The sequence below is a fragment of the Pinus tabuliformis genome, chromosome 2_1 (genome assembly GCF_031772625.1).
Source record: "Pinus tabuliformis cultivar Carrire ecotype Pingquan chromosome 2_1, CPIR1, whole genome shotgun sequence".
Taxonomy (NCBI): Eukaryota; Viridiplantae; Streptophyta; class Pinopsida; order Pinales; family Pinaceae; genus Pinus; species Pinus tabuliformis.
The window spans coordinates 279,601,873-279,629,641 of NC_142299.1; the positions used below are offsets into that span (position 1 = coordinate 279,601,873).

At 36.4% G+C, this 27,769-nt stretch overlaps 1 pseudogene; it reads left to right on the forward strand.

Moving 5' to 3' along the window:
- Positions 1–16,010: 16,010 nt before the first annotated feature.
- Positions 16,011–26,672, forward strand: LOC149199854 (F-box protein At1g47056 pseudogene; annotated as a pseudogene).
- The last annotated feature ends 1,097 nt before the right edge of the window (positions 26,673–27,769 follow it).

Below are 27,769 nucleotides of genomic sequence, written 5' to 3' on the forward strand. Positions count from 1 at the left end.
AACAAGTTCTTCTATAGCAATTAAACCAACAGGAAGATTTTCGGTGATAATTCTTTCTATTCTCGGTGAATCAGGGACACTAGAAGTTGGAGTAACAGGTTCGGAAATTTCAGGTTCTTCGCCTGTTTCACTGGCAGATGAAAAACTACCAGCAAGCTCGGAAACTGTAACAGTTTCGGGATTGTAACCTGTTTCTAAACTTTGGTAATCTGGATGGACTACCAAGGAAGATTCTCCTTCTTCAGGTGAACCTACTCTACTGTCACTAGGAGGAGTTACAAGGACCTTTAACCCTTCGTACTGACCCGGAATGTCTTCAGGAGATTCACCCCGCGATTTACGGAGTTTTCTTAACAAATCTATTCCGGTAACAATCTCAGGAGACTTGCCCCGAAGTTGACGGGACTGTCTCGGTAATTCCGCCACAATTAAAGATTTTTAACTACAACACACGAAAACAAAGTAAAAATTTCAAATCAAACCACCTAAAGTCTTCTAAAGAAGCAAACAAATTTGAAGCACACGCCTAAAGAATCTAGAGCGTCAAACCAAACACAAACAGTATCTTCCGGACCAAAAGCGCTAGTTGGTGATTAGGCCCAACCTCGCAGGATTCAGTACAGAAATGGCGGGTGGAACAGTTACCCCGGCAACCTGCTTAATGAATAGACTGGACCAAGTTCCTCCACTTTAACCGTCTCGAGTGAAGTGAACCCCCTAGAAAATCCAAGTGAGTATAACCGACGTCTGCTCCAGGTACAGTGGGACCTTCCCTCCACCGTCACCTTGGGTAGAATCCTAGAGATTATGGTCACTAAGGTTACCAATCACAACAATTACACCTGGGGGAACAGTCTAAACTCCGACAGCACGCAAGGGCAGAGTAACAAGCTCAATCCCCTTACCGGCTCCTTGACAATAATCCAAGGTTTACCGATAAGTGACCCCTGGCTCCTCGACAATGGTTAATCCGAGGTTTACCGTTTGTAATACGTACTGTCTGGCGTCGTTCCCAACGAGGGGGAATGATCCCCTCACTGGTTCGGACACGAGCTCGTGCTTCTCCTTTAAGAGGAGCTTTCCCAGAGTGTAACTGAAACAATTGGATTTAATCTACTCAAGATAAGCTATCTGTTTGGTTTTGTAGTCTTGGAGAGTTAAGTACTCACCTACTCCAAGACCCTAGCCTAAGCTATGTTGGTGTTTCAGAGCCCTAGAAAAATAAAAATTACTAGATTGATTTTAATTTAAGCGTTACTTTTAAGGTTGTTTCTTAAGTCAAAAGGTGATGGAAGTGAAACCAGTGGTGTGTTGACTCGACTCGAAACCACTACAAAATGCACCTAGGATGATTTACCCACTACTTTACTTTTTCGATGAATTGCTTAACTAAAAAGTTGAGAGAATGCAATCTTTATAAAAGCAACTTCTTAATTGAAGACAATCAAAGAAACAATTCGTTTGTCTTTTCCAAGCATAAAAACATGACCGCTCTTTACATGCACGAAAAAACTCTTTTCCTCTTTCAAAAACAAAAAGCTACTTGAAACAAGACTTTTAAAGAAGATGTTTTTGTATTTTTCTTTTAATAAAGCAAATAAATCTAATATAACCAAAAATCAATCTTAACAACTATTAAAATCTATGAAAATTCACTCATAAGCAAACTAAAAGGTAAATTTACTCTAAGCAATCTTAACGAGGCCAAAACCAACAATGATTATTCTAAGGTGTTTTACTTGATCACAATCAAATCAAGGACTAGCTTATTGCAGAACCAAAAACTAGTCAAAACAAAACTCTAATCTTTTTGTTCTTTTGTAAAATGGAAATCAACACTTTATAAACAAGTAATTCGAAATTTGACCCAAAACAACTTAAATGGCAAGCTGCTCACACAAGGAGACTTTACGACAGGCCCGACTTCTAAGAAGGCTGACTAACCAGAGAGATCTAAGGCTGGACAACTTTCTACCGTCAAAGTCACTACAAGACCTATCTAAAAATCAAACCCTAGGCCTAAACTTCGTTGAAATCCACTAAAACACTCAAAGCTCACAAAACAAGTTCAGGTGAAAATTTTTGACAGGGTACTAAAGGATCTGGGCAGAAAACACTAAGAAAAATCAAAATCTAAAAGCAATTAAAGCAAAAAATGGAATTTTCCTAAATTTTACAGGAAGACGCAGGCAATCCGTTATAACAGGTGCGGGCCCGCTCTGTGCAAACGGCAACAGCGCGTCCAAAGACGCACTGTGCAGTACTCAGAGGGTGCGTCCTTCTGGAAAAGTTAAGAAAAACCAAATCTAACTAAATCTAAAGCTAAGCCACCCAAATACTAATTCTCACAGTCAAAAACCAGAAAATAAAAATGATTTTCTCAGAGCAAAGTTCACACAAAGGAAAAGACTCTCTCATTAATGGATTCCCCAGCGGAGTCGCCAATTTGTCGTGGCGGAAAAAGTCGTTTGTGCGGACACAACTGACCTCCCTAGGAGTCTAAACTCTCTAGTGACAAACAAGACAAAATGGAGTGATCTTTCTCTAAATATACCTTTTAAAACATGAAAACTACAAGTGTTTAGGCTTACCTTATTCCAAAACGCTGTTGTTGTAGTCCGTCCTTGCCGATCCGGATGAGCTCCTCCTTCATGTCAATTCCTGCAACCACAAACAATCAAACAATTACCAAGCACTTGCATTTCATATAATAAAACATATATTCAACATGCAGACCAAGGAACACATGAAATAACTCATTAACACAAGCTATTGAGAAAAATAAACCAGTTTGTATTAATAACGAAACAAAGAAACTCTTACAACCTGGCCTTGGTGTTGTGCAAGTTCCTCCCAGGGTCCATCAAGGGTTTTCCTCTACTTTGACAAAGCTCACCCACTTCCAAGTAGAATCAAGCAAAGACAATCTCTCCTCACAAGGTTCTAAATGGGAGTCCTAATTCCTGCAGCATTTACCCAAAGAAAATGTATAGCTCTAACCTCTCCTCCCTCTGGCTTAATGTCTTTATTTATAGTGCTGTAAAGAGGTTATTCAGGTCCACCATCAATGGGATAATCCCCCTCTTTGGGTGGGATAGCTCCCTTATTGATGGGATAAGTTCCTCCTTAATAGGGATACATGAACCAACTGGAGGCGCATCCATTTCATCAAACCGACCTCTAGAAAGTTCTAGAAGTAACCACAAGTAACTTTTTTAAGATGAAACTCGCGCATTTTGCCTTTTACAGAAGGACGCACCTGTCCCTTAACATACAGAGCGTCCATGGACGCAACTTTTGTGAACATTGTAAGCGTCCCCGCAGGTAAGGCTAGAGAGAACCTGCGACCCCAGAGATAAACACATTTTTTACAAGACTTTCTCTCTTTTTTGAGTTTGAGATGGATAGCAGAGGCATAAGACTTGCCTAAGAGGGTAGCATGACTGTTGATTTGAGCCATACTAACCGTAAGTAGTCATGGTGACATTTTTTAGTGTAACAGAAGGTTAGCTTCAAATGTCAAAGAGATGGACGAAATAAGGAGAAATCAGCCAGCACTATTCATTCTTGGGCACCTCACCCTTATAAAAGCAAAATCTTAAACGCCTTATGGAAGCTAATACCAGGTTTCCTCATGTGGATAATCTGGAAAGAGAGAAATAGCTGCATCATCAAAGACCATTCCTCTCCCATAGAAGTTGTATGGATCAGTATATGTCAAAACATACGAGAAACCTTGATGCTCCAAACATGGCTTGATGATGATTTCCCATCCACACCACATGAACAAAATATATGGCTGAATTGGAACCTTCAGTGGAACCATGAGTAGGTACACCTAAGGAAAATCCCTCCCTCTGGAGATACACCTGACAAACGGACTCCACCCCCACCACACATGGTACTGCTCAACTTTGATGGAGCATCAAAGGGAAATCTAGGTAAAGCAGGATTTGGGGGAATATTTAGAAATCGTAAGGGCAATGTTCTCCGAACATTCATGGGGTCAATAGGTTTGGATACAAACAACTCAGTCAAATTAGAAGGAATTTGGCAAGGAATTCTCCTGGCTCAAAACAATAGATTCTTCCCACTCACAATTGAAGGGAACTCTCACATCTTAGTTAACATGATCAACCAGATCTTACAAGGAACTCCAACACATAAAGTGGGTAGCAGAACTTAAGCAATAGGATATATGTAAAGGAGCACTTAAGCAATAGGGTATATGCAAAGGATGTACATTACAAAAGTACATAAAATCCACATTCCATGATGAGGACAACAAAGCACATGCAGTCTTAGAAAGGATCCACTATGATGTTTATGGACCTTTCTCAAAAATCTACACTGTTAGACACAAATATTTTGTCATTTTTATTGATGACTTCTCACGTAAGTGTTGGATATTTTTCATGTGGAAGAAATATGAGACATTCTCCAAGTTCGTAGAACTCAAGGCACTGGTTGAAAAAGAAGCTACTAAGAAGGTGAAGTCTCAATTGTAGTGGCTGCAACACCCTCGAAAATTTTGGCCTGCACTTAAATTTTGGAGCCTAATATGGATATTGTGATCAATCGTTCCTTAGTCACTTATTTGTAAGTTGATCATGATCTCAATCTCCCCTTTTCGATCTTAAGAGTCATTCATGCTTTTATTTTTACATAGAATCTGTCATCTTTGGGCATGTGGGTTATCGCTTGTCATGCAAAGGGAGGTTTGTTTTAATTCAAGTGGAAATATTTATGAGAATGGGTTGTCCTCACCACATAGACATGTTTCAAACTCATTTAAAACAATCTATCATCATCCCAAAGTCTATCATCGGAGCCACACTTGTCGTAAGATGTCACAAACATTGTTTCATTAAGAAAAGTATGTGTTATATGTTCTAGATGGTTTATGTTGTATTGCTAAGTTTTCAAGTGTGTGATCGTAGTCAAGTTTTATTATTGTTCACATCAGTTGCACTGCTCCCACACTTAGCCAAATTTCGGAGTATCCTTATCAACCTAGCCTCAACCAACTTTCCTGAACTCCGCACTTCACATACGCAACCCTCACGATTTTCCCTTGGTTATTGGAATTGTGCAACGCACACAAATCCCAACCTCCCTTAGCATTCAAAACTGTGGAGTGGTTTCCTCCAATGTCCTTCCCTCAACCCAAGCCCAATGTCTCCAGAAACTGTGCAGTTTTTTCCCTTGACTACCCAGGCTACCTTGCATCCTGAAATTGCATAGATGTGTCCTCCCACGACCTCATCCAATAGTAGTGCCTTTCATCCAGCTAAAAATTTGTAAATGTTTCCTCCCAAGGCCTCATTCCGCAACGGTCACTTCTCGCTAAAAATACACAATTATGTCTCTCAGGGGCGACGAAGAAAGATGACATGATAGATGGCTCTCAAGGAGCTAAGGATAAAAATAAGTAGACCAAGGAACCCAAGGTATGATAGAATATCAGGACCGCATGAAGACTCCATCTGATGCATAACCCTTTGGAGGCTAGGTATGGAAAACAAAGCACATATTTTGAAATACACCTCTTATTGTAGCTTAAAAGTTTGCTTATCATTGTTGTATCATTCTATCTTCAATGAAATGCATGGTTGCAAGAACTAAAATTCATTCCATTGTTTCCTGTATGTGTCTTTCTCCCTTTCACTTGTTTATTACATAGCTTAGAAGATGAAGAGAAATACCACTTGTTTATTTAAGCTACAGAGGTTGTGACCAACATGATCTTATGACTAACCAGGCACGATGCAAGGCATCCTATGTGGGATGAAATATGTTTAATGATATGTATATAGTTAGTACACTCCTTTGCATTAATCCTTGCTTTGTATCTCGCATGTACCCTCACTACTTATAAAATTTGGCTACCTGCTGCTAGTAGTCTCTTAGCTCTTTCCTGACAAAGCAAGGGTAGGAATTTCCTTCAACCTAATTTCTTCAGGGCTCTTCATAGAAAGTATAGAGCTAAGAGAAGGAGATGTGGAATATCACTATCAAACTCTTGAAAATACTTTTCATGTTTGAACCTATTCAAACAATTAAGTTGCCACTCAACAACATTGTCAATATTGGAAGACTCAAGAAAGATCACATCTCTAGATATTATAAACTTCTTATTCACTTCATCAAAAATATACATATAATAAAGGACAACAATATATATATATATATATATATATATATATATATATATACATAAACTTTGTGCAAAGTAAAAAGACATATAACTTAATAATCCTCACATGTCAAAAAGCCTTCTTTCCTTTGCAACTTGCCAAATCTCATAAATTTGTTCCCATTTCACCTCTGTCGTGTTAGGACCTATTAATGATATTTGTATCAATGAATCAAGTGTGTTAATTGATAGTATTATTATCCTTATATCTTTGATCATATTTTTCTTAGAGAACCCTCATTCACATGCGACGGTGCTCATTGGTATGACAAGCATTGCTTGCCATAATTTTAGCATATTTGGATACCTAAAGTGCCAATCTTTGTTTGAGAAAATACTTTCCATGCATCTTCCATTAAGAATCTTTCTCTATTCAAATAAACCACATCAATAAATTGATATAATTCTCTTTTACAAGTTGTAATATCAAACATTAGTACATTTTCACCTTCATTACATGTTTTATGTTGCAAATGTGAAAAAAGTATTTGAAGCCAATAGTTTACACTATTTTCTCTGACATAAATATCTGACGGGTAATGACAAGGACTAAACAAACTTGTTGGATTAAAAAGATGAAGATCTGGAAATCCTGAATCGAAACTCTCAATCAATGCTTGGACATAATTTCTTGTAAGTTGTATGCAACTCTGAAGGGAGCCCTCAGTGCAAGCTACCATTGGTTGTGACAATTGTTCATCATGGATTGAAATATACAAAAAATCATGTCTATGGGTATTCCCCTCTTTGTCAACATTTTCAAGGAAACCATCTTTGGAGTCTTTCAAAAATTTAGTAAGATGTAAAACACCTTCTACAAAAGAATTTAGTATACAAAAATATATTTTAAGAGTATTTAGTGCATGGTTAATAGGTATTCCAAGAAATGTGACATCCACATTATCTTCTTGAAATTTTTCGTTTAGATTATTCAACTCCTTCAAAACACCAGCAAGCATTTTTAAACAAAATTGAATTAAAAAAATCCTTGCCTTATGATACAAATCCTTGCCTTATGATACAATGAATTCTTTCTTTCTCTCTTCTACACGCTCAAAATAGAGAGCCATATAATCCCATGGATTTGAAGAACCTGCAAGGATTCTAATTCCATTATCTCTAATAAGGAAATGATCTTATTATTTCTATTTGCTAAATTTCCAACCCATGAGTATACCTTGTTTGTTATTGTCCCAACATACAAATACTCAGGTATCTTTTTCAAAGCATATGATGCTACAAGTGCTTCAATATGTGAAATGCAATGAGTGCCAATCAAATTTGCTAAATCATTCTTTAGCAGTGTGACAAATCCATTTTCACATCCAACCATAGATGAAGCACCAGCAATTGAAACCGCTATTAGTTTCTCATTTTCCAACTAGCTTGTTTCCTTTAAATTAACGATGGTATCATATATAGTGTTTCCTTTTAGACTGGGAACAATAATCATTTTCATAAATTGTGTGACTGGAGGGCCCAAACCTTTTAAATCTAGATATGTAGAATACACAACAAGGTGTTGTTCCAAACCATTGTCTATACTTTAATCTAACATTATAGAGAAAAAGGGATTTTCTAACACTTTTCTAGTTTGCACCTCTTCAAGATAATTTGATATAGAGTGAATGAATTTAGTAGCTTCTTTTCTATTTATGTGGGAAGAATACTCCACTCGAGAAGGCATATTAGGAGTCTGTAGATGCATTTGAATATGACACAGATCTTCATAAGTAAAAATTGAAATATCTTTTTTCACAATTAAATATGCTAACTAAATGGTAGTTATGACCATTTCCTTATTAGCCTCACTTATAGCCACTATGTGTTCTTTAATGGGATTTTCAAACCTTTCAGTGTCATACAAAGTTCTCTGAGTTGATGTTTGATGAATAATGGATTTTGCATGAGTTCTCACAACATCATATTGAATCGTATTAAATCCATGTCCAATACCCCATGGACCTTGAGCCTTGTATTTCTCACAAATTTTACACTTCATATGAGTCTTGTGATATTCAACATTGATACTATACACCCAAGGATGTTTTATCATCCACTCTTCTCGGAATTCACGTTTTGAGAAGGCTTTCCTCTTCGAACTACTAGATCCACCGTCGTGTCCTTCCTTTTATTGCCAAGAATTTCTATATCAACAAAATACTCTTCATTCATATCTTCATTAGCATCATCATTCAATGATGTATATATGGAATAACTTTAACATTATAAGTCTTTGATGTTTTAAAATATACATAAACAATTTTAGTTGATTGACCCTTCCTTTTTGGAGGCATTTCTATTTAAATAATTTACCTACATGCAAAACAATTACAATAAATCACAATAATCAAATAAAGAGTGAGGGATTGATAGTCATTACATAAGCAAAGATGTCAAGATAATAAGGTGTAACTACTAAAGAATAGCACATTCCACCTTGAAGTGTATATGAATGTGGAATGAATTTTTTTATCTATTTGTAATAGTAGAATTTTATTAGTCACTCAAATTACATTTTGGTAATTTATGATGATAAAATCCCTTCAATAAATATGATATTTATTATGGTTCATTAGATTTCTTTGTTTTGATGAATGCTCCTTAAAAAATTACTAGACACTAAAATCCCTTCAATTTTTTCCCTTTTCCTCTAAGTAAAAAACATAATAACAATGTCTTTAGTTATTTAATATCAAAATTAAAATTAATTATAATATGTATAACCATTGGTAATGAATATATTAATAATAAACCAATGTAAAAGTTGTTGATCCTTTTCCTCAAGTAAAATACATAATAACAAAGTTTTTAATTATTTAATATTAAAAATAAAATTAATTATAATATGTATAATAGTTGGTGATAAATATAGTATTAATAAAACAATGTAAAATTTCTTGATTCAAATATTAGATCACAGAAATATTAATAATAAAATTAAAAATTCCAAATACTATAATGCAGCCACGCTAACCAGAGAAGAGTATGACAAAGGGGCGCGTAAACTCTCTGAAACAGTGTGCCTTTCTAGATTGAGTGCGCTCCAGAAAACCGAAAATGTATATATAGCGGTCTTGGTTGCCTTGATACAATGAAAACGCCATGAATTTAGCTGAGTTGGTGAAGCTTGGGTTTTGAAAATAGGTGTCAGGGTCTCAGTTCTGTGGCCTAAATTAGTCCTACCTCTACCCCGAGATGAATTTCTTTTTTATATATTTATATCGCTATAAAGTGGGCGTTAATTTACTGTAAAAAGAATGGTTTAGATTCAAATTTTCTGAACTTATGGTCCAACGGGAAAAAGTTTTTGTTAACATCCTTCCGATGTCGGAATCAATTTTCTGCCGTATGCACTGTACAGAGGGTTCACTGCTGGCAGTGCCAGCACTTAACACCTGGGTATGGCATTTAATTTTGTCAGCTCAGCCACATGAAGGGATGAGGTCTGAGGTTTTTTGGAGTTTGCACCCTCGTTTAGCACTGCCTTGCTCAACGGTTGAGATGGATTGATGGTCATCCAAGGGCTGTGCTGCCTCGGATGTTCCACCACAGGTTTATCCGATGACACAAGGCTCAGACCGACTTCCCAAGGTTTCAGCAAAGGCTCTGGCGAGCCAACTCCAACCCGTTCCGACTCTATACTGTCGCAGGATCGTCCTGGGTTTTTCAGTTCGCTGAGCAACCATTCGAAGGCATCACATACACAGTCTAGATGTTTTTTTTCCTAGTAAGTTTACATTATGCGGTCTTACTGTGTTTGAATTCATCACTCTCGGCTCCTGTAATTTTTTTAAGGAGTTTTGGGTTTTTGACTAATGTATGCTATGTTTGTTTCGATTTCATGGCAAGGTGATGTCCAGCCTTCCGAGCCTGCTCCTGGAAAAAGGAAATCTCCTTTCGGCGTTTTGACTCTACCGACTTCCCTACATGTATGCTCTTTCCAATCACTCCATGAACAGTTGCTGGTGTTGATGGTTTCCTGTAATGTCTGGTAACAGAGGGGGTTTCTCTCCCTCGTACCTCTTGACACAGCCCATGGCCCACAACCTTACCTCTTTTCCACTGCTGGTCGCAGATAGCAGCAAGATGTCACACCAAACTTGTCCTGCACCTCCCTAGATACTAGGATTTTGGTTCCAGGTGGAGCCAAACTAACCCAAGATTTAGGGTTTAGCAGTGTTAACCTATGTGGACATGCTCTCGTCTTTTCATAATTGCTTGTAATTTCACTGTATTATTCCACAATATGAATGGGTAAAGCTTTGGTGTATATCACTCATCGAATTGTAATGTTTAAACACCGTCTTATACTTACTCCTTTTATTAATCATGATATTCGTAGACCTCGGAGCTTTGCTAAGTATTATATTAGAGTATTGTTTCTATTCCTCTGCATGGGATGCTAAAAGTGATGGTTGTGTTTACTAGCAATTATAGCCCCAGGCTACACGGATTGTTTACGGCTTTCTACAGATTTCATGCAGTTTATGGTCATTCTTTAATTTAGTTTTTTTTTTGCATGGTCTTTTCTATTGACCTATGGCTGTGGATAATCAATTGACAACCCTCCTTACTTTTTAGGTAAAGAAAATTTCCTGGAGAACTTGCATGACTCTGTTGTCAGCATTTCCATACCTGTATATGAATATACATATATTTGCGACTTTTAGTCCCACTCAAAACTAGCTATCAGTAATTGGTTTTACATTCGAATTAATTCTCTATCAAATCTAATACCTCTGCCAGGAGTATTTGAGTTACTGCTTTGTCACAGTTATGTAAATAATTTCGTTCCAAGGTTTGTGGGTTGGCTGGAAGATATTAAATCATTTTTGTCATCTGTCTATATGCTTAATTATCTACTTCCGTCATTCATTTATATGCTTACTGTCTGTTGTTGTTATAGTTTCATTAAAAGTTAGTTTTTGTAAAATGGGGAGTTATCAGGGCTCGATGTGTTTACTTCCGTTTAAATACAGTTGCAATTTATCTACCCTTCGATATTTTGCTATAGTCGTCCAGTTTCTTATCTCACCTTAATCATAACCCAGGCTTAACAACATCCCCAGGATTAAATATTGAGTCTGCATACTATGTTTTAATCCAGTTATTCTCGTTCTGTTATTCATTTCATGCAAGTGAGAAAGAAACTGGTTTCTTGTGGGGTATTTCTCAGATAGATGTAGGACTATATAGATAGCGTGCAGAGACCAATTGGCAATAAGCTAATGGTCTGCTGCTTTGCCAAGGGTGGGGTTCATGGAATACTACGCCAACCAAGAGATTTGCCAATAGGTCTCTGGATTGATGTGATAGTCTCTCCCTCACTTCAGTACTAAAATTATTTGGTGGTGTTCATGTGTTTTCTGGGTTCCCTGGCTTCTGATCGCTGTCTTTGTGATGCCTTCTTAAATGCAAACGTACTAAATCACAGTGCTGCATCCCTATTTGCAAACGTTCACATTAATATGGCAAACCTGCTAAATCACAGTGCCGTATCCCTATTTGAAGGAGAAGCAAAGAAGTTGCGGGATTGAGTGGAACCTTGTGCTAAAAACAGTCATCCCCTGTTGTTTAGGACCATTTTTCCTAGCAGTTCAGCAGTTGTGGGTAACAGTTTTCCTAGTTTACTGCATCAATAGATGGAAGCCACACCATGGGACCATAGCCTAACAAGTGGAGATCCATAATGTGATAGAATAGGGCAATAGAAAATTGAACTGAACCACAATGGAAAAGGCTTCATTGATACGAGTCACCTCGTTTCAAATTGGATAGCATATATTTTGAGGATGCATAGCCCAAAGTTCAAAGATTGTGTTTCAATTTTAGACAAGTATCTCTGATTTGAATTTTAGACAAATAGCTCTGATCAAAAAGTTTACTAGTACTTGCTTTTATACCACTTCGGAGATTAAACTTTTGAGAATGCACAGTTAGTTGAAACTTGAGATAGAAACCGAGCATGCACATATTTAACATCGTGTTTGAGTTCAAGTACATAACCTTTATCAGGGAAATTTTTGGATGGACTAGAAGAATAAGGGCCATTTGTTATTGATTCTCCTTATATTCATCGAAAACCAGTGATTCCTTACAGTAGCTCCTAATTATAGGAAATTTATATAACCTTGCCTTAAATTATTCGGCCAGAACTTTTGTGATCTGTAATTTCATTCTCTGTAAAATGGCTCTAAAAACTCAGTTGATTCAGAAGAAGCTGAGTTTTGGCATACTATAATGTAGATCACATCCTGCCTTAAAAATTTCAAATTACTTCAATTTATTTTTCCACAAAATACATAATTGAAGCTAAACCTTTCTTGATTTGTAGTTTCAGTCTGTGTAAAATGGTTCTAGGATGAGAAACTCCGTTAGTCCAGAAGAAGCTCATTTGATGCAAATCTCTAACATAAGTCACAATCTGCTTTAAACAATTTCAAATTATTTCAATTTATTTTGCCACAAAATCATGATCAAAATTAGCTTACAATAGTATGAAATGGCCTTTTAAGAGATTACTAGCATTTGTTATATATAATTTTGCAATAAAATGTCTGAGCATTCAGGTTGTCTGTAAATTTCAGATATCAGCGAGAAGAAGCAAGAATTGAAGCTTGGATAAATCTCCAGACTGCTAAAGCTGAAGCTGAAACCAAAAAACTTGAGGTATGGGAGTGTGCCTATAAATACTTGTAAACATTTTCGAATATTTGCAGAATTTTGGTTCTTTACAGCATTTAGAAAAATTCCATTGAACAGTTTATTCAAAGTTTCTTCTGGCATGTTTTGTTGTATGTTACTGAGGAAAAAAGGTTACGTTGTATGCTGGTGTTTTCCTTTTCCTTTTTGTTTTGGAAAATTCCATATATGTTACTAACAAATGAATTTATTAGAAAAGCAATTATACATAAGCCCTACAACGAGGAAGAGGGCTAGCATATGTATGTGTAAGTCCCCTGCCTACTGTAAGCGGGAGACTTAGGATATCTGTACATTAGCCCCCTGCCTGTTGTAAGCAAGAGGGCTAGCATATCTCTGTTGACTAGACATGAAGACTATCTACACCTCTAAAAATTACTGATAATGGATTTGTAATTTGACATTTATTTTATTGCAGAATTGCTATCTTGGCAAACTATTTAGGCATCTCTCTTTAACTTCTGAGTAGGATATATTTTCAACAGTGTTGATTTTATTGTCTAGAGTAGCACATTGTATAGTCCAGGTGGTTTGGGGATGTGTAATGCTGTGTTCGAAGAAAAAAAAATAATTAACATAGATCCATTTTAACAATGTCTAATCTATCACGTGTCAAGATGATGAAAAACCTCAAGTTGCAAATTTGAAGTGCTTGCACCTTCAAACAAAAATGAACTTTGCAGAATTTTTTTATGGGTTAAGAATCAAGATGAATCTAAGCTAGTGAAATCAATTTGATGGATTCAGATCTCTGATCTCTATGCCTTTGGTGGTTTCTTCCCTAGGGTCTAAATAAAATTATTGGTTCTTCCAAAGATGGAAAATTATGGTTTCGCTTAAAGCCTATACACTAACAAAATCATTGGGTTCACCTGAATGATGGAAAACTACAGAGAAACCAATGATGGAAAACTACAGAGCTAACACAAGTGATAATTGGGATTGATATTCAACACAGATCCTTTTTAACCTTAGATTTATTAAGCAGGAAGTACGATTTTCATTAATTTTTTAGGTTGTAAAGCATCTAAGTTCTCAATTTTTAATGTATCCATCTTATGAATAAGGAATCAGGATCTTAGTGTGCTGGCACCCAAAAAAGTTTGTGTTTTGGTTTTTTTATATTTATTTAAATTAATTGTAATTTCATTATTTCTTTGACAAATTTACAAATTTACATTCTTCACATGCGTTTTTGACTTTTCTAAATTTACAAATTAATGCCAGAGACGTTGTATCTCACTGTGAACATCATTGACAGATACCTTTCTATTCAGAGTATTGCAAGGAAGAATTTGCCATTACTTGCTATCGCTGCAATGTTTATAGCTAGCAAATATGAAGAAGTCTGTCCTCCACATGTAGGATGACTTGCTGACATCTGTAAGAAAGGATGTGTTTATATCTAATTAAAAGAACACTTTGTTGGTTGTATAAAAGTACATACACCAGCAATATCTACTCCTACAGAAGATTACGCTTTATGCTGGAATCAACACAAAAATTATATTATAATAGGTAACACAATATTGATAAGAGATGGTTTATACTCGGCTACAGGTCAATGACTTCATCCGCATCTTCCCAAATGAATGCACGCCAGAACATATAGTGGCCATGGTAATTAGCTCTAACTAATAATTCTTTGTCATTGATTGCAACATAGTCTCCAAACATTCAGATTGACTGATCAATTGATAATAACTCTTCGCAGGAGTCTACGATATTAAAGCAACTGAACTTCAAGCTTACAGTTCCCACTCGGCCATATGTATTCCTCCTCAGGTTTCTAAAGGTAGCTGATTCCAACAAAGTGGTAAAGTTTTGAATGACACCACTTTTTATATTGTTGAAAGCAGCTTGTGTGGCATTGATCAAATCTACTTTCGAAAATGCCTCATCAAATCTAGCATTCATATTTTAAATTACTTTTCTTTATTGTATTCCTAATAATGCCCTACTGTACTGAAAAGTCATACTATCTATTATTCAGATGGAAAATCTAGCATTCTTCTTGGTTGAACTGTGTTTGCTTCAGTACATAATGAGCAAGTACAATCCATAAAATTTGTGTTAAGGGCTTTGAACACTTATCCGCTATGGAAGGCTTGTTTGTTAATGTGGTGTTTGAAATATTCAATGTATTTTTAAAGTTGTTTGTGCAAGCGTTTTCCATAACAGTAGTGAAGGCTTATCTGGATCTCAAAAAATTGTGCATAGGTGATGCTTTTCCCTCCTCTAGTTAGTTCATTCTTGTTTATTGTGTGTTTTTACAAACATTTTGCAGTATGGTCCACTTTTTATCGTTTTTGATAATATATCTCATGTATTTGATGCTTGTAGGCCTTTAATCCGTAAAAAATAGCCCAAAAATCTCAGAAATAGACACCTATAAATATAAACTAGTCATCAAATTTCAAGGAACATTTTTTCATGGGGTTGAAATCCTATTAAAATTTGGAAATAAATGCATATTTTCATATTTATGAGATGTATACTTTGTTTACTGAACTAGATTTGTATGTGTTCATATTGAAATCTTGTTACTATGTTTTAAATTGCGAGAAGCTTGATGGCTAAATGTTGTTTTCTTTATGATCCTTAGTTACCATTTGTGAAGTGTTTTAAGTAACTGGTTACGGCTGATCTTATGATGGATCCTTTATCGAAGGTTCTTAATGTAGGTTCTGATTCTAGCCGGTGTGATAACTTGCTAGGTACCAAAGGGGCTGTCACATGCTTTGCATCATACTTGGTGTGCACCTCAAGTTTCAATTCCATTATGGAATTAGTTGGGAATATCAGTGTAAGACTTAAATTCTAAATACTGGGCAACCAGACATTATGTTTATTTTATCAGCATTTTGTATCTTAAAATGTAGTTTGTCATCGTTGTTTTATATATCTTACGATATTAGTTTTCATTATTTTGTTTTATATTTTGCAGTACTATGATGTTCGGAAGGAGTGCAATGGTGGCCTATGCTATGATTTTTCGAATATGGAGAATTAATTAAACCAGGGTTCCGTTAGGGATGCCCTAGGGGTTGGCAGCTGAAAATTTGTCTCCTGTAGCCCCTTGGTTTATGAAGCTATGCTTACTGACTAGATGCAGAATATGGAAGTTGGCATTCCAACACTCTTGGAGGATGGTGTTAAGTTGCTAGTTTATGTAGGAGAATATGATCTCATTTGCAATTGGTTAGGTAATGATACTGTATACATATAACATATTGTTTTTGTTTTGGACAATGACTTTATGATTTAGGTGTTAAGTCTGTTATTAACTTATTTGCAGTTGTGTTTTTCAGGCTTGTTAGTCTAATCTTCAAAATTGAAAAGTTAATTGTTCAAATTATGTGTCTTTCACGCAATTCAAGATGGGTGAATTCCACGGATTGGTCTAGAAGTGAGAATTTCAAGAAGGCACCTACAAAATCCTTCCTTGTAGATGATAAGGAAGTAAGTTTAATAACCATTTATGGACCACTCAGTTTTCTCAAGGCAAAAGGCACTCGATGATCATCTTTGATTTCGTTGTACAAGTAGATAATTTCTTCCTTATAGAATCTTCTATTTTGCTGCACCAGGTTTGATGTAGGTCATATGGTCCCAATGGATCAGCCAAAAGCAACCTTGGAGATGTTAAAATGATGGACACAAGGAAGTATTACTGACGACAATTCTCAAATTTTAAAGACAATGACGGAGATGCCAGAGAAGAATTTCAAGAGTTAGTTATTTGCTTAACTAGGGGAATTGCTCTCTTCACCTAGATTAATGTAAATATTCTAGATTTGCAGTAGTGTGCATCCACAAAGATGTGTATTTTCTGATTTGGAAAAATAATTGTGCATTGGGACCATCAGTCTTGCTAACTTGTTTCAAATCTTTTTATGGCCACTTTTTAACTGTATAGAAATAAGTGCTTCTTATTGCTTACCAAGCCTTATGGAATTATGATTATATATGGTGTTAAAGTTATATTCAAGAACATGAATAGTATGTCTTGTGTTGTTATTCCAGCATGTTCTGATGTCCTAATGGATGAAAGAAATTGTAAATTGGATGAAAGAAATTGTAAATTCAACAAAAATATTTGGTTGAGAGAGTCTCGAGGAATTCAAAGCATGATGCTCCTAATGGATGAAAGAAATTGTAAATTGGATGAAATAAATTGTAAATTCAACAAAAATATTTGGTTGAGAGAGTCTCAGGGAATTCAAAGCATGATGCTCTTAGCCTACATTCAATTTTATTGACAATGACATGAAAACATTTATGTTGTTTTCAGTCATACAAGGGATGCCAGTATTGTCTACTTATATTTGAATTGGAGGCTATGTGGTTTGGCTGTGTTTCACTTCTCGTTCGTTCTATTATTTTGTTGTTGAATATGCCTGTTTCCTCTTTTTGCCTCTTATCCCTTTATAAGCCTCTTGGACATTAAGTGCTTGGCATGGCAAGATATGTCCATAAAGCGCATGGACTATCTACGATCCATCAATGCTTGCTGCTGTCTACACTACTCGATGCACTTTGAGGAAGGATCCATGTTGGAACAAAACACTTACCCTTCATATAGGCTACTCTGAAGCAGACCTAAAGTAAGCCTTAAAATTTTTAAAGTATCATGCTTTTAGTGATTTTACCCTTCTAAAGAAATCCTACTCTTGGACATTTTAGATTTCTTCATCAATTACAGGCAGGCATTGTTGATCAGCTACGGCCAGAACATTGTGTCTTGATCAATTATATGTTGGAACTCAACTACTAACACCCTGTTTGAATTGAATCTTTATCTAATACTAACGCGCATACTAAGTGTCTCGAGGCATACACACATTTTGTTAACTCTGTATTGTGTGGAATATTCCTGCTTATTATCTTACGAATCTATTCCAGGTGAGAACGATACGGGCGAGCATACATTCAAAATGATTTTATTTACTTTTTTACAATAATTTTTTATATTGTCTCTAGAGAGACAATAGTTTGAATTATGGACATTTATTTTTTTTTAAATAATTTTTTATATTGTCTCTAAAGAGACAATAGTTTGAATTATGGACATTTATTTTTTTTTAAATAATTTTTTGTTTTGTCTCTAGAGAGACAATAGTCTGAATTATGGACATTTATTTATTTTTAAATAATTTTTTATATTGTCTCTAGAGAGACAATAGTTTGAATTATGGAATTGTCTAAAAATACAAAAATGTAATTGTCTCTCAAGGGACACAAATGAAATTGTCTCTAGAGAGACAAATCAAATTGTCTTTATAGAGACAATAACAATATGTGTTCTATATTGTCTTTATAGAGACAAATTTTTGAGACATTATATTTGAGACACCCACTTAGAGACAATATTTGAGTTTCTTTTTGTCTTAAGTTAACACAATTGACTCAAATATTGTCTTAAAACCCCCCACGTGTAGTAGTGTCCTATCTTTAAGTGCATGTTGATACCCTCTATTAAAGCTATTAGTGAGCCTAGGATTTTAATATCCGTAGGTTTTTTTTTAGAGGATGGTATTTTGTTTGATCACATGGAATGGACACTGCTGAGATCAACTCAGCTCTTAGAGCATGAGCTATGGGTGTTTTCTCTTTTCCAGTTCTGGTGAGTGGTGTTTAACGATAGCTTCCTATGGATGTGGTGGTTAGCGCTGAGTCTTAGGATTGTAAGAAAACTCCTCCTTTCAGTGTTGATTGTGTCGCAAAACTGTAATGAATTGCGTGTGAATTGGCCGAGGATTGTGGCCTGGAAGAAAAGTGTAGCAATTGAGCACAAATTTATTGTTGCATGTTGCCTATATAGGAATTGGTTCAGGCCATTTGGCATAGGGTTTGCGATTGCAGTGTAGAGCGTCCAGAAATGCCAATGAGTTTTGGCATTGAAGCTTAGCTTTGACCCATTGTGGGCTCAAAACTATTTGCAGTTCAGTGAACAGAGAAGTCAGGTTTTTATGAGTGAGACTTGTCACTTACAGAGGGGCGAAAAGGATTAAAACTTAAGTCATTTCAGGACACAAAGAAGAGGAAATAAATTTGTTTTCAAATTATTTATCAGAGGAAACTGTAAGATTGTTTAGCGATGCTTGAGTGGAGATTAAAAATCTGAAAGATATGTCAGATTTGAGTGGCGATATTATCCAGAGCCTGTATAGTTGTTGTTATTTCTACATTCAAATGTCGTGGCATTTTACTATATCTACATTTGGTATTGGAGAGGATTTGATACGGGAAGAATCAGGGATCATCCTATTCTTCTAAATATTATTGTGGACTTTTCTGATCTGGTATTTTCCTCTCTAATGTTTAGCTGTGGTTAAATTTATAAAGTTTAAAGTTTACAATTTTTGAAAATTTTGAATTCTTGAATAAGAAAGGCCGGGTATAAATATGGTGAACATTTCCAAGAAAATGCGTAGTCATATTATGAAAGAACCAAAAAAAAATTATGGTTTTACAATCCTGTTTATATTGAACATCGTAAAGTATAAGGGGATTAAAATAGGAAAAACCAAGAAGCTGAGAAATTCAAAGCAATAGTAAGAATTGTTTTATGTTTATTTGAAAGAGTTGGAAGTCAAAAGTCAAAAGAATGCCTTGATATTAAAATGCATAAATGAATGGGTAAATGACAACATTCTTCTCCTCATTGCAGATGCAAACATAGCAAATGAGGCTCAGGATATAATTCAAAAGATTTTTAGTGTAAATTGGAGTAATCAAGTTGAGTAGTGTTGTACAACTTGTTGTAGCAGTGTTTGAAGATGGAAAGGAAGGAGATTTTTAGTGTAAATTGGAGTAATCAAGTTGAGTAGTGTTGTACAACTTGTTGTAGCAGTGTTTGAAGATGAAAAGGAAGGTATATTTGCAGGATCAACATCTATAGGAAGATGAAGAATTTGTTGAATCCTACTTGAATGTGGATGACAATGATGATGATATGTTACCGGCATCAGTTGAGTTTGGCATAGATAATGCTACCAATGAAGATGCAAGTTATTTGTTGGATCCAAGAATTGAAACTGTTGATGTTAACTTTGATGAAGAACAATTAACTAGTGATGAGTAGTTGCACATGATGCAACAAAAACATTTTATTGATATGTTGTTATTTGGCGAGAGAAAACCCACTTGTGTCTAGAAACCAAGTCGAAGACAAGAGGAGAAAGATCTCACTATAGAGGAGAATAAACATAACCAATATGGTTCTGAAGATGTTTTTCATATAAACTTAACTTTAGTGTGCAGATGTCAAACATTATTTTTGAGTGTGCAGATGTCAGCAACAACCAAGAAGAAGCAATAAATTTTGATGAAGAATTAAAGTTCCTTGAAGCATCTCTTGAAACTCCATGTGTTGATGAAGTCTGCATAGAAGTTGTGACAATGAATGTTGAAGATAACATGCATAGAAGTTGTGACAATGAATGTTGAAGACAACATGCATGATGTAGAAAATGAGAATGTCAATGAAATCTTCATGTATTGGAGTCTTGAAGAAATAAAATTTTATTATGGACTTATGTTGCAACAAATTGATAATCAAAATATTGATGATGAAGAGCAAGCTATGGAAGATGACATGTGGCAATGATCCACATACAAGCAGATTTTTGAAGTAGTATAGGACATGCATGGACAACCTGAAATGATTTTCTACATTTTTATGATAAACAAAGATAAAACGATGGAACAACTAAAAAAAATGAAGAAACTGAAATTTGGAGTCTACAACAAAAAGACAAAGATAAAGAAATTCAAAGGATACACAAAGAGGAAGCAATTCACAAAATACATTAACCTGAAGACAAGGAAAAAAGACATCCAATCCAAGAGCTGATGTCAATGTTTTTGAGTCATTGTAAATCCAGCTAAAACTTAGACCAAAAATATGTTTAAGTTATGTTAATTCAGGTAAATTATTAATAGTAATTAAATGGGAGTGTAGGAGATAGTTACTTCCGTTAGAAAAATAAATTATTCAATCACGCACTTTTTCCAACTTCTATAACGCCTTCTGCACCTCCTATAATGCCCACCATTGCAACACTGCCTTAAGATATTTTTATTCGAAGGGATGACACCCCCATAACTCTATGAATCTAAAGGGGCAATTACCAATATAATTTTTGTATAAATTTAGATGATCATGGATTGATGAGACATATGTAATAGTTGAGTAGTTTGTTGTCATAGTAGATAACCATTTTAATTGTCCTTAGGCTTGGCAATTTTGATGTTCTAAACTTATGTCTCACAGTTTTTGTTAGAAGTTGTGGCTGCATATTGTCCTAAGTCTTTCACGAATGACAGCTAACGCGCGACTGTATCATTAAATAAATTGATTTTGAAATTTTTTGTTAGGACATGCTAGGTAAGATCTACTAATCTACCAATTGAAATGGAGCAGGACAATGTCGCGCGTCTATTCGTTTAGACTAAATGTTTATCATGGTTATTGGGAGAAAAAAAAACTGTATAAGGAAGCATTGTATAATATTGAACACCAAATATTTTCCTAACTCTGTTGAGTTAATTTACACAATCGTCAATAAAATACTCTCGATTCAAGAACTGGTAATCAGTCACTATCTATTAATTTTCGTGAATATATTGTGGCCGACGTTGTTCTCCTTTTCCCTGATACACTCCAGCGTCGGTTTCCAGCAATGACCGCTTGGTTTCACCAACTTCTCGTAATCTTTCTGCAGTTCAGGAGTATGGCAGAACCTGCCCTCAGGACGCCCGCCTTCATCAACGTTAAGCCTCCTCTTTTCGATCAGCTTTGTAACAAACTGTGGACAGACTCTGATCCGAAGGCCTCAGCCATTATCGCTCTTCTGTATGTCAAATGGGTGGCGGAGAAGAGAAGCATGTTCGATTCTGCGGAGCGGAGCGGATAGGCAAGCACTGGAATTACAAGGTAGTGGAGCTTTTGAGGGCGGCAGTGGCGATATTAACGAAGCCAGCAACAGGAGAGAAATAGAACTGACAACTAAATGCAAGAATGGAATTTGATGGTCAATGATTACAGAGAAATCACTCCTGAAATATAACTAATTTTTTCTTAAATTTATCAACATTCTGTTTAAAAAAAATAAAATAATAACATTAGAATTTCAAAAAGAGTCAAATTTAACAGGTGCTTCTCCGAGCACGATATTGGCACGTGCATAGTCACGGCGCTTCACAATTATGGCGAAACAAAGACATTGAACACTTCCCATCATCGACCCCCTCTATCCTTTTATGCGAATAGTGCAAGACCGTCGGCTTTGCCTCTCTGTGTTCCAATGGATTAGTTTCAAAGCCTTTCTCGTGGGCATCTAAAACGTCATTCCTGAAATCCAATGGACGAGGGAAGGAGAACCTAGCCCTTATTTTGTTCGAGTATAAAATTCCAAGCTCTGTGGGGACGTTTACTAGGTCTACTCTTCCAGAGACAGCAACGCGCGCAAGGAAGACTTTGTTCCAATAATGTGTCTTTAACTAATATACTAGGCTTCGAAACCAGTCGGAGGAGCCCACCGTTGGACAACATTGGCACGTGCATAGAAAAAGGAGCAAGTTAAGGACAAATGCGTTTCACAATCATGATGAAAAAAGGAGCAAGTTCAGGACACTGGACACATCCCAAAACCTCTCTTTGGAAAGAAGCCGTGCCATATGAAAAATGCACTTCGCCATAAAAGCGACTAAAGCACTTTATTCTAAACCACTTTATTATGGACCATTCAACGTATAAATCTATTGGTAGACTGTATTGTGGACGATTCAACGTATAAATCTATTGGTATAAAATATTTATAGTTATCTGTTTGACCATTATTTCTGACTCACGAGGACTAAAATGGCAGCCATATAAAGCATTTAAAAAGATAAGAAATTTAATAATTTATTATATTTCATCTATCTATTTATTAGATTTTAATTTATATCTTTCTCTATAAATATCAGATATCCATATCAAAATCACCAATTTTAAATGGGTGGAATGATTATAGTTTTGAATTGGTAGAATCATTTCAATGTCTTCTCTTAAAATTTTAGAGGGTATTATATACAATTATGTAGAGGACCATTAATATGTCATGGTAACATGGGAAATGATCTCTGGGGACTTCCTAGTGGAATAAACAATAAAGAACTACTGGCATATTATATACAATTAGGTAGAGGACCATTAATATGTCATGATAATGTGCACTGTGTAGATGGGCACTGATCACTGGGGGACTTCCTAGTAGAATAGACAATGAAATAAAGAATTACTGGAATACCCCCATGAGCAAGAAGGTCCAACTACATGATTGTGAACCCAAATTTCATAATCCCTTCAAGAGAAGGGATGTGGATTCATACTCTAATTATGATGAGGAAGGAGTCGTAGATAAAGATATGTGTACCTTTCAGAACACACCATTAAATACAACAATAGTGAGATACAATGGAAGGGTAGTAGAAAATGTATGCAATCTTGATAGTTATAATTCGATAATGTTCTAGATACCCATGACAATATTGATCAAGAAGAACGCATGAAAGCAAAAAATGGTCATGTTGTTATTAATTATGTATGAGTTGGAGTATCATGCCCAGTGTGGGTATTGTATATGTAGAATCACACATGATGGTTGCACTAGCACACTAATATCAATATATTCAAATATGTGTTTGATAAATAAATTTAAGCCTATGATTAATCTGTGGAAAATAAAAACAAAGATTGCACTATAAATGTGACTCATGATCTAATATATAAACTATTTAGCGACGAAACTTAAACATGAGACAATAGGATCAGGTTGTAGTACCAGGCTGCTCTCTAATTATTATTGGAATAACGAGGAATCTTTTCTAGTAAGAATGCCAATAGTTTGCTTGTTAAAATTCGAGCTGCCTGATCTGTTCTCCTTTGGAATGAGCCGAAATGCCCGACCTTTCCTCTTCCCCTATCGGCCAGGATTATACTTTTGTGATAGGTATGTTATAAAATAATTTTTTTCGCAAAGTTCTTTGGTGTTTGAAAAGATCGATACAACTCAAATTAGCAGTTTCTCGCATGTTGTAGTTTAGGGTTTTTATTAGTCAACTTAATTATTGCATTGTACAAACAAATTATATCCTCTCTTCACAAAACAAGTAAAATCTGAGATGAAATTAGGGTTTAATATTGATATTATTAATACCTTCGGCCGATTTGAATGTATAGGGAAAGTAGGAAACTAATTGCTACCAACATTATGATTATTGGACAAGATTTGAGCCAATTCAAATATGGCTCTTTGGAGAGGGAACCCGATTTACACTAAGACCGGCACATTTTGGAAACCAAACACGAAGCATAGTAGTAGTGTGACAATAAGGAGAAGTGAGACAATCAATAGAATATATGCCACTAGCATAACTCTCGCAAAGGAAGAGAAGAGAAACAAAAAATAGCACAAATAATTTACACACTGAATAACATACGCTGGATTCTAGACTCTTCAATTGATCACACAAACTTAGTTAGAAATAATTAATTCCTACTTGTCTATGGTTGTAATTCTCCATTTGAGGAGTTTGTTCTTACATAATAGGAATTTAGTTTCTCCTACTTTAGTGTGTGGTTGAGAGAATCTCTCAACCACACCACTGTACGTCTAAGATAGAATTCATATCTTGAGACCATTACTTGTATAAATATGTGTGCAATTTCCTCATTCATAATATAGAATATATTGTTGTGTGCTATTTTATCTTGGTATCGGAGCTTCAGAGCCCGTAAGGGCCTCTAGCCCTTCGTGGACATAGAGAAATAAAGAGATTGGTTTTCCAATCCATTTTTTATATTTGTCCATCACTATGGTGCTGCGATATTTAACATCTTCCTGTGTAAATAGAGGCCATGATGCAGGTTTATGAATCAGAGGAATCGACCGTGCTACGTAAAGAGTCAAGACACTACGAGTTCGGAGATCTGTTTGAGATCTGTTGGCATTGTTAAAGAGCCAACGTCTCTTGGAGAAAAATTCTGCCACAGAAAGTAGCATTGTCTACCCTAATGAGACCACGAAGAAAAGGGTACCAGTTTTCAGATCGGTTCTACCCTTAATGGCACGGCTGTTAACGTATAGATGCTTATTCTAGGGCGCATTTTACTTGGTGTCGGCTTCGGATTTGCCAATCAGTTTTGGGTGTGCAAGGGCCAGTGATGGCTGGTTGCGATGACAACAGATCTTTGTCGATGACCTTGGCCATGACTTGGAGAACTTGGGCTTACGATTTTGTTGCCCGATCTGGAGCAGACGATTTGTGGCTTCTTCCATGATGAGGCCGATAGATAAAGGCGAACCATTAGAAAGTTCCATTGGATGAGTCATGACATGTGATATAATGCAATTTGTCCCCCTGTGGAATTTGCCAAGTGAAGAAACAATTACGCAATCATTGTTAGCTGAATTGCCCATGCAATTTTTGAGTTATATGAAGAGCTGAGCTGAACTGTTAGTTGGTTTGGTCAAAAATCCCTATTCTTGTCGAGGGTTCGAATCGCCAGCGGCTATCCTTGGATGCCCAGTTGGATATCTCAGCGGCAATCCCAACCCTCTTGAGCAGGTTCGATCATGTGACCAATCTTGCTCTTAGGTGCAATCGCAGAATGGTAAGTGTAAAAGAAAAGGGCTTGATTAAAATTGGAATTCATTGTAAGAGCCTTAAAAAGTTGAAATTGAAGGCCTGTAGGGAGTTATTTGATGTGGGTATCGAGAATTTTGCTAAGCTGTGTACTGGTCTAAAAAAAATTGTCATGTGGGTCTTGTACTTTTGGGGCAAAGGGGATGAATGTTGTTCTTAAGTATTGTGTAGGGTTAGAGGAGTTGTTTGTTAAGCGGTTGAGGGGTTTGGCTGACGGGAGTGTTGATGTTATCGGCCTTGGGTGTGTGATGTTGAAGAGTATTTTCCTGAAGGAACTTTTTAACGGGTAGTATTTTGGACCCCTGATTGCTGGATCGAAGAACCTGTGTACCCTCAAGCTGTTTCGATGTTCAGGGGATTGGGATAAGCTGCTTGAGGTGATCACTAATCATGTGAGTGGATTGGTTGAGGTGCATCTCGAGAGGTTGCAGGTAAGTGATCGGGGCCTGATGGTTGTTTCAAGGTGCGCAGGATTGGAGGTCTTGCATCTGGTGAAGACTCTGGAGTGCACGAACATCGGGCTTGCGGCGATCCCTAACAACTGCAAAAATCTAAGGAAGTTGCATATAGATGGTTGGAAAACTAATCGGATAGGCGACGAGGGGCTTATTGCCGTGGGAAAAAGTGTCAAAATTTGCAGGAGTTGGTGTTGATTGGCTTGAATCTGACTGCAACGAGCTTGAGTCCTCTGGCTTCCAATTGCCAGGTCTTGGAGAGGTTGGCTCTCTGTGGCAGTGAGACGATTGGGGATACAGAGATCTCTTGTATCGCTGCGAAATGTCTTTCTTTGAAGAAGTTGTGCATCAAGGGTTGTCTAGTTTCAGATGATGGGCTCGAGTCCTTGGTCAGTGGGTGTCCAAAGTTGGTGAAGGTGAAGGTGAAGAAATGCAGAGGGGTTACTTGGGAGGGCGCCTCGTCTTCTTCCGTGGTACATGCCTTAAAACGTGAAGAAAACGATGTGAATTTGGGCAGAGATTACAGCCTGAGCCTTCCGGATGAATGCCTGGCCTGCATCTTTTGCACTCTGAGCTCCGACGACCGACAACGATGCTCTTTGATGTGCTACATCTTTTGATAGAACTGATTAGGAATAGTGTTCTTTTTTGTACTAGTTTCTTTCATGTACAGAAAGAATATTTATTGGGCACTGCAAATATTTTATATTCTGGCATAATATTCTCATTTAAACTACTTCCCCTGACGCAAAACCAGCAGGAATATATGATGGACAATGTATTCATTACCGATTTCTATAAAGATTTCTTGTGCCAAGATGTGGATCATATTCTTACATGGTAGATTATAAACAAAATCAATAGCGGAAACGACATCCACTCTGTCATAGCAGTTCCATCCCAAGGGGGATATGTTGATTGTAGCTGGAGGAGGTAGAAAACAACGATCAGAATCGAGTTCCGGGAGTTCAGATTGAGCTTGAATGCGAGGAATGACAAAGTCCTTAGAGCTGGAATGGTGGTCAATGTTGCACTTGGGCTTTAGAATTTATGAGACTGCAGAGATATAGAAATTTGATGCTTTGTTAATCTGAAAGTTATTTCTTTTATTGCTTGGAATTATGGATAAAATTACTGTTCCTTATTGAGCTTAGCTAACTCAATGTAGGCAAAGTTATTTTGTTAGAATTTGCAACTCTAACGAATGACAGGTTAAGCATGGAGTTCCAAGAAGTTATTTGAACAGACAAGGATGCCCAAGATGTGAACAATGAACAGATGAGGTAAAGCAGTAGCGACAACGTTTATGGTGGACAACAAAGTAGATGTTTGTTTGAATTAGTGTGGTTTGTGGAATAGACTCCGTAGCATGTTATAAGCAAGTCCAGTTTTTGTAATGGTCATTGTATGTACCCAGAAACTCCAAAATGTGGAATGAAATGTAAGTTTTAAAGGCATCTGAAAGTTCATGGTGATCTTAAAACCACTTTGTAATGGTTTATGGTCAGCCTGAAACCATCTTTTGTCACTGTAATGTGATGGTTGGTGGTGAGACAGAAACCATCTACAGAGTATTTGTGGCTGAAGTTCTTGCCTTTGTGGCAGAATAGCCTCTGTGGCTAGAGGTGCCTTTGTGGCTGCGTGTACACGAGAGCTTTGTCCTCAATTAAGCAGGTGGACTACAAAACACCTGGCTCGAACTCAGATTATTTTTTAA